Source organism: Pundamilia nyererei, unplaced genomic scaffold, assembly GCF_000239375.1.
Source record: "Pundamilia nyererei isolate P.nyererei 1_Seehausen unplaced genomic scaffold, PunNye1.0 scaffold00260, whole genome shotgun sequence".
Taxonomy (NCBI): domain Eukaryota; kingdom Metazoa; phylum Chordata; class Actinopteri; order Cichliformes; family Cichlidae; genus Pundamilia; species Pundamilia nyererei.
This window is the reverse complement of record NW_005187661.1, coordinates 430579-437939: the sequence shown is the minus strand read 5'-3', so window position 1 is coordinate 437939 and position 7361 is coordinate 430579.

Genomic DNA, 7361 nt, shown 5'->3' with positions numbered 1-7361 from the left:
ATACCGACTGAAACATTAAGTGAGCTTCCGTCCACCTAAATTTAAAGTGACCTATATACAATATATTCTGCCAAAACAATTCACTCAGCCATCCAAATCATTGTGCTCAGGTGTCCCAATCACTTCCATTCAAGATTCAAGATTCTTTATTTGTCACGTGCATGGTCATACAAGTACAACACGCAGTGAAATGTGACCTGATACGATTCACAACTGTGCAAAAAGGACACATACAGTGAGTGAATATATACAAAGAGACATTATGTGCAGCAAGTGGGTGAGTTATATACATCATACAAATAAAATAAAATACAGATCGGGGTCAGCCGGTGATTCACTGGAAAAGCTGATAGAAAAAGTTCTTGTACAACATTGTTGTATATTAATAAAGCTCCCAGTAACCATAGATGGATTCAACTTTTAGTTATTGAGTCATTTATAAATTATGAGTAATTTTCATTACATGGCATCTGTGTCCCGTGTCTCTGTGTCCTTTCTCATTCTATTGTGTCTGCTGCTGAATGGGATAATCACATAGAAAATCAGTTCGTTCCAGCATTTTGTACTTTGAGAAATAGTCTTAAATCATCTATGATCTCATCATCATCACCTGTCTTTTCACAATCCTGATTGGTTTGTTGGGTAACCACTTGCTCCGAGCAGGAAAAACAACCTTGACCGGAAGTCATTACACCTTCATCCCTCAATAAATACACAGTGTCACAGAAACAGTCCAAGGTCTGGCTTTGCTAAAATAAATGGCGACAGAAGGTAGTGTAATATTTATGACAAGACAATAACAAGTCCAGCCAAACCTCAAATCTAATGAAGCTCTTAGCAGCGCACAATGTTGACTCGAGGCAGAAAGCTGTGCTGTGCTTTTATGCAAATGCAGGCATTTTTGTTTGAAGCTGATATCTAGCACTAATATCAAGCTTTGCTGCCTTGAATGTTTAGAAGAGTTTCATATTTTTATCTGCTAAAATAGAGCACAAGTTTGTATTTTCAAAACATGAAGAAGCAAAAACAAGCAAGAAGGTTAATGCCACTTTGTTTGGTGAAGACTAAATAGCAGAAGATTGCGTCCAGTAAGAATTAAGCACATATATTCTACTCATATAGCATATCAGGACTCACACTTTTCTCTTTAGCTGAAACTAACAGCGCCTGTACTCATTAATTGTCATTTTGGTTCCAGACTTTGGCCCCAGGCTGTTTGCAATGGTTTTTTTTTTCTTTTTCTTTTTAATTGAATTCTTAATGAATTTCTGTGAGCTGCTTCCTTGTTACTTGTCTTGTCCCGCAGACACAGAATTGAAGGGAGGGCTGCTTTGCTGCACCCACATAATCACTTTTTGTGAGGAAAACAGGGGTTTAGTTCTTTCTGCATGCTCAAATTAGAGATGAAAAAGTTGGTGGGTTGCACAAAGGATGCAGAAATTGTGGCTAACTAGATGGGTAACTTGCTAAGCAGCAAGCAGTACGCATTTTTGTGTGACTACTGCTGTGCAGCTTAGAGTAATGTGGTTGAGCGCTGAGAGACTGGCCAGCTTTGTCACGGGTACAGCATGGATTACAGCTGGCCATGCTGTTTCTGGCTGTAACTGGTTAGATCGTATGCTGTTGAAGAGCGAGTACTTTCACTGTGTGTATAGCTTCTGCCTGACTGCTTGAACAGCTGTGTCAAGTCTAATATCTAGGGGCATCCCCGTATACTAAACTGTTTGGACATTTGTATTTGTATTTGTATCTTTATTTATTTCAGACATAATAAAACAAACAAAAAAAAACCAATATATACTCGTCTACATGTATTTTCATTTACGAATATGAATATATGTGTAGATATACACACACACACGTATTTGTACAGACAAACAAGAAAAATATAATAAAATAAAACACATTCGTCTAACATGAGATAACAGTTGTTTGGTCTGAAAAGGAGTAGGAAGAAGTATGCACATACATTTGGTACATTGATAAGAATTAACCCAAAGTCGTCTTTAGTCATAACTCTATGATATCAGAATTAGTTTCAACATTTTCTCCCCAGTCTTGGCAAACAGAGGATAAAATAATGCTAGTAAGGTTGAAAGTTTCCACATACTCATCATGAACTTAGGTGTCATCATAATTTTGGGCTTTTAATCATTTCTTTAAACTGTTCTTTTCCAGAGTGGAATAATTGTATAGCATAAATGTGACTTTAATAATGACTTTAAAAGGAAGATTTGGGTTCAGAAGTTGGAAATTGAGTTTTCTGTATTCCAAACAGGCTCAAAAGTAAACACATAACTAATATTTGGTTTAATGTCTCCTAGCAAGTCGCACAAGTACTAAATGCTTTTAGAAGCCATTGACAAGCTTCTGGCTGAATATTTGTTCACTCTTCCTGGCAGAATTAGTAGAGATCATTTAAATTGGCATGAACCAGACTTTTAGTCATCGGCCACAAATTTTCAATGGATTGAGGTCTTGGATTTGGGAAGGCCATCCCAGCAGTTAAATGTTAGCTTGCTTTATCCATTCCAAAAGCAACCTTGATGTGTTGTCATGATCATTGTTTAGTTGGAACATGCACCTGTATATAGTTCTCCTTCTTCATTATTCTAACCACTGGTACCATGGTAAATGGACTGATCTAGCATTCACACACATACATACTCCAAATTGCAACTCGGGTTAGTATCTTGCCCAAGGATAGGGCTGTAATGGTCCAGGTGAGCTCCAGTGTTTTCCTATACCTTCCTGCGTTCTCTGGTATCCACCCTGAATGAAGAACTTGTCATGCCACCTGCTCAGCTCACCTGTTCCTGATCCACAAGCTATCGGCAGCGTCCTCATCTTTCCTTTGCCAGTTCGTCAGCTAAAACCTCAAGTTGGTAGCAGGCCCCCTCACTTCATGTTCCCTGTGAAAGACTCGTACTTACCATATCTTCTCTGTGCTTCTAGTTGCCACGTTTCTCCATCATTCTACTGCCCGCAGCTCAGGATCTTCTGGACGCTGATCTCCATGACAAGGCTTCGTTTTATTGCTGCACACTTCACCGCTCAGGTTAGACTCCTTTCTCACTTCTCCTGTCTAGTTTCCCCTGCAATCCTCTCTAACCACACTCTCTCTCTGCCCAGTTCAGACCTGCTCTCCTCTGTGTTGACATTAATTCCGGTGCTCAATTAAAATTAACTAGTGGAAACCTTACCATTGCCTTCTGTACTTGAATCTGCTTTTGGCTTCCCGCACTAGCCTCCGGGCTCTCCTGACAGTAGAAGCAGGGATTGAACCACCAATCTTCCAATCTGCTCTACCTCCAAAGTGGGGACACATCTGAACAACTTGTTCTTGCCTGCAATTGTTTGAACTAATGATTTTTGAATCTGCAGTTGTTTAGAAAGGGCCCATTAAGCTTTTAGAGTTGACTTCCCAAAGCCATGACCTCAAACCTATTGAAAATTTGTAGACTGTACTTAAAAAAGCCTGGTTTGTGCCAACAAACCAGCTAATTTAAATGAACTCTACCAATTCTGCCAACCAAATATGGTTGCTGGTGAATGGAGCTGCGTGAACCAGCTCTTCATTTGTTTTCCCAGTTGCACTACTAAACTTTGCCTACCAGTAACCTCCAATACAACGAAGAAGGACAAACAGGGGATATCACAGAGCATGCATGTTGCCTTGTGCCTCGTTTCTTGCACGACGCAAGTTAAACACAGATTAGCATCCTGGTCCAGTCTCACTTGCCACCACTGAGAGATTTATTTGCAGCACCTAGGGAGGCCAAAGCGGTGGATACCTTCATTATGTGTTCATTAAAGCCCCCCCACAGAAATACCCTCCACATCAATCCCAATTTGGGGCTCATTTCTCTCAGGCCTGTACGAGTTAAACGGCACTGACTGACACAAAGGAATGGTGCATTATTGGATTATTTGAGACAGCGTAGAGCCGCTGGGGTGTAATTTACCAGCATCTAATCCACAGCTGTACCTGGAGATTTAGAGGTTAGAAGGGGTAGAACAACACCAGCAATCACACATAACGAGGAAGCGGAACTCGTACACCATTTATAAAACACACAAATGATGAACACGCACTTTTTCCAGCCTTCAGATCGGCTTTGACACGGCTCCATTTATGGTTTTATAAATGTGTTGTATGTATTTTCTATCTTTATTGGGTATATTTATCTGTGACACCAAAGTCCCAGCATGACGTAGGTTGAAATATGGCGCCATAATGCATTAGCGCCCTCAGCTACCTCCGTGCAATTGCTGATGTCGAGATGACAAATCCTGAGCTATATGTTGCACAGCTCATATTTTTTTCTGCACACAGTATAGATGCTTGAATGCAATAAAAAGCATGCAGTCCTTCATTGTTGCACGCTTCAACACACATCCCGAAATTCCTTCCTTTGAATTCGTCTGCAGCATGAGACTTTATGAATTAGCCTGAGGCTTCCTGCTGTCACATGCAGTATATACTGTGTATATATGCTAATCTATATAAGACAAGGCTGTAGCCCTCTGCACTGCTTTCTTCTGCTACACTTCTTTACACACACATCCACTCCTGCTGGCTCCCAGCAGGGGGAGAAAGGGTGGGTGACAGATAACCATGCATGAATACTGTACAGCAAATGAGGCATGAACCGGTTAGCATGAACCATTACTTTTATTTTTTGAAGTGGTGTTTTTCACTTTGACTTTCCGCTGGTGAGTCACACACCATCACAAATAAATGGCCGTGTTGTTTGGGGAGGTTAAAAAAAACACAACAAGGAGCTTAGCTGTCTGTAAATGTGCAGCCTATGAATTTTCTTCCAACATATGTTGCAAACAGTAGTTCACAACCTTCAATCAAAGATTTCTCAAAGCCACAACTTGTATATTTTGTCCAGCACCAAGAAGTGTGTGCCAGTCAGTACCCAGTTTTATTCGCATTCAGTTGAGCAGTTTTTACCTTTTCCATTCCCTGCTGCTTTTTGTGGCATTTTATAGCCTTCGCTGAATCCCTGAAATCTGAATATCATTGAGCCGCCCACAGCGAAACACTCACTGTGTCATCATTTTTTTAACTGAATGCCTCCCATCTGTTTCAGGGAAAACAAAACAAAACCATGTAATTGATGCATGATATTCACTCCTCACTGTTAGAAAAAACAGAAAGATGATGAAGAAAAGGATGGTGAAGAGAAGTTTTGCAGATTGTTGATTGCTGACACTCGCTAAAAACAATGAAGAGCTTTACATTAAACACACTTGCTTTCTTGTCATTACAGTTTAATGTAAACCTTGAGTCACAAACAGGTTTTTTAAATAATGGGAATTCCCCCTTTGTACATTTTCTTGAGGGTTGCAAACAGAGTTTGTGAATCATTTCTTACTCTAAATTAACGTTCATGTTTTGAGCTAGCCTGAGAATAAATTAGCATTTAGTTTTCATATGTATCAATCAATATGACGACTAATATCCTGGCATGCAGGGAACAAAAACTAATGTAACATATTGTGTAAAAATAGTTATTTAATATTCCCACTTGATCCCAGTTCTTTTGATAGATTTGTGAAAGAAAAAACCCCGTATGCTAACAGTCTTGCTAGGTGTGAAAGCTAGCAGTCCTGTGAAGTTGGAAAGTCCATTGCTAACAGCATAATACATTTTTAATGCTTCAGAAATATTTATCTGTACAAAGGTTCAAGTACTATGACTTGGACTTCAAAACGGATTTCCGCTCTCATTTATATCCTGAAAAGGCGAATCATCATAATCTGGTTAAATTATAACCTTGGAACAAAGTCAAAAAAACTTGTATGTGTGTTTGTAACCTGTGTAATTTCTCCCAGACTTCTTACGTGATTTGGTGCATCCACTTGCAGCTACAGTCTTTGCAGTCTGTGGTTTTTGTGTCTAACTAAAGAGTGATGAGTAAGAGGAAGCTTATGGGAAAGTGTAAACTGTCAGTTGGGTGGCTAGATCCGTGTCATCAAATTCACTTGTCTCACACACACAGACCCACAAATGAAAATGTGCACATCTTGCCCTCTTTGACCTTCTTGGTTTTATTGTCTCTTTCTCTCTCTCTGTATTTATGTCCCTGTGTCTTGGCCAGCGTTTGTGCTCGTCTCCTTGGCAGTTCTGCTCTCCCTACTGGTACTATCTGTACTGTGTCTTGACACATGGGTGCCAAGTAATGTCTTGTGCCTCTCCACAATCTCCTAAACCAAAAATCTTGATGCACCAGTTGTTGTTGGGACTGGACCCTCTAAGCTGCCAGGCTTAAAAGGTGCCAGAGTTGGCACAAGGCATGATTTAAAAGATATGGCAGAGGCTGATCGTGGTAGGATGACTTCTGATGTGGGTTGGTGTAATTCTGTAGAGAGTTATGGGATGGCCTGGGGGTGGGATGTTTGGGAAAGACACCCATACTGCTGTAAGAGGAGAGTGCACTGACAGAAAGAAAGGTAACTACTATTTTAACAACTTGGGAAACTGCAATACAAGGGTGTTATGTGCATATATATGCGGGGCTAAGTGGGTATTTGCTGGGGGTGGGGAGGATCCTGCAGTCCAGCAGAAACAGCGAGGAAGAGAGACCAGTGACAGGTTTGCCTACAAATCACAGAATCATCTTACATTTGCCTTCTCAGGAAAAAGCTGGCCGCTCCGGGGGCTGACACACTCTTGTTTTCCTGCCATTACAGTTTCATAAAAATCTTGAATCACAAACAGGAGAGGATCTGGGCTCCATTTTTCTTTTTAGCTTATGTTATGAGTTTTATCATGGGAATGCCCCCTGTAATATTTCCTGATGGTTGCCAGTAGAATTTGTAAATCACTCCTTACTGTAAATTGACTGTCTAGGTAAATTAGTATTTAGTTTCTCTTCACTATTCAGGCTGAAATCCTGTCCATGTTTTGTGGGCTGCTACATTCATATCAGGCTCGGGCTAATCAGGAGTGTAGCAGTGGTCTCACCAATCCCAGGGTACGTAAACAGTGATTCAGCGGCAGTTGCTAGGAGTTCTTAAATTAGCCCTGGGGACGTTCTCGTAAAGAAACAAACACTGTGGCTAAGTTTAAGTGCTGCGAAGCAGGTGCCATATTTCTTCAGCGGTCCCTTTTTATGGACGTTGCAACACTATTGCAACAATCTATTTTGGCTCTGTGCATAAATGATGCTCTGAGTGTCGTGTCCATCACCATTTCAGCTGTTCAAAAGTACATAGTGCCAATGTGCTTGGGAAACATATTAGTCATACCCAGTGTTGGGGAGTAACGGAATACATGTACCGCCGTTACGTATTTAGAATACAAAATATGAGTAACTGTATTCCGTTACAGTTACCGTTTAAAAAGG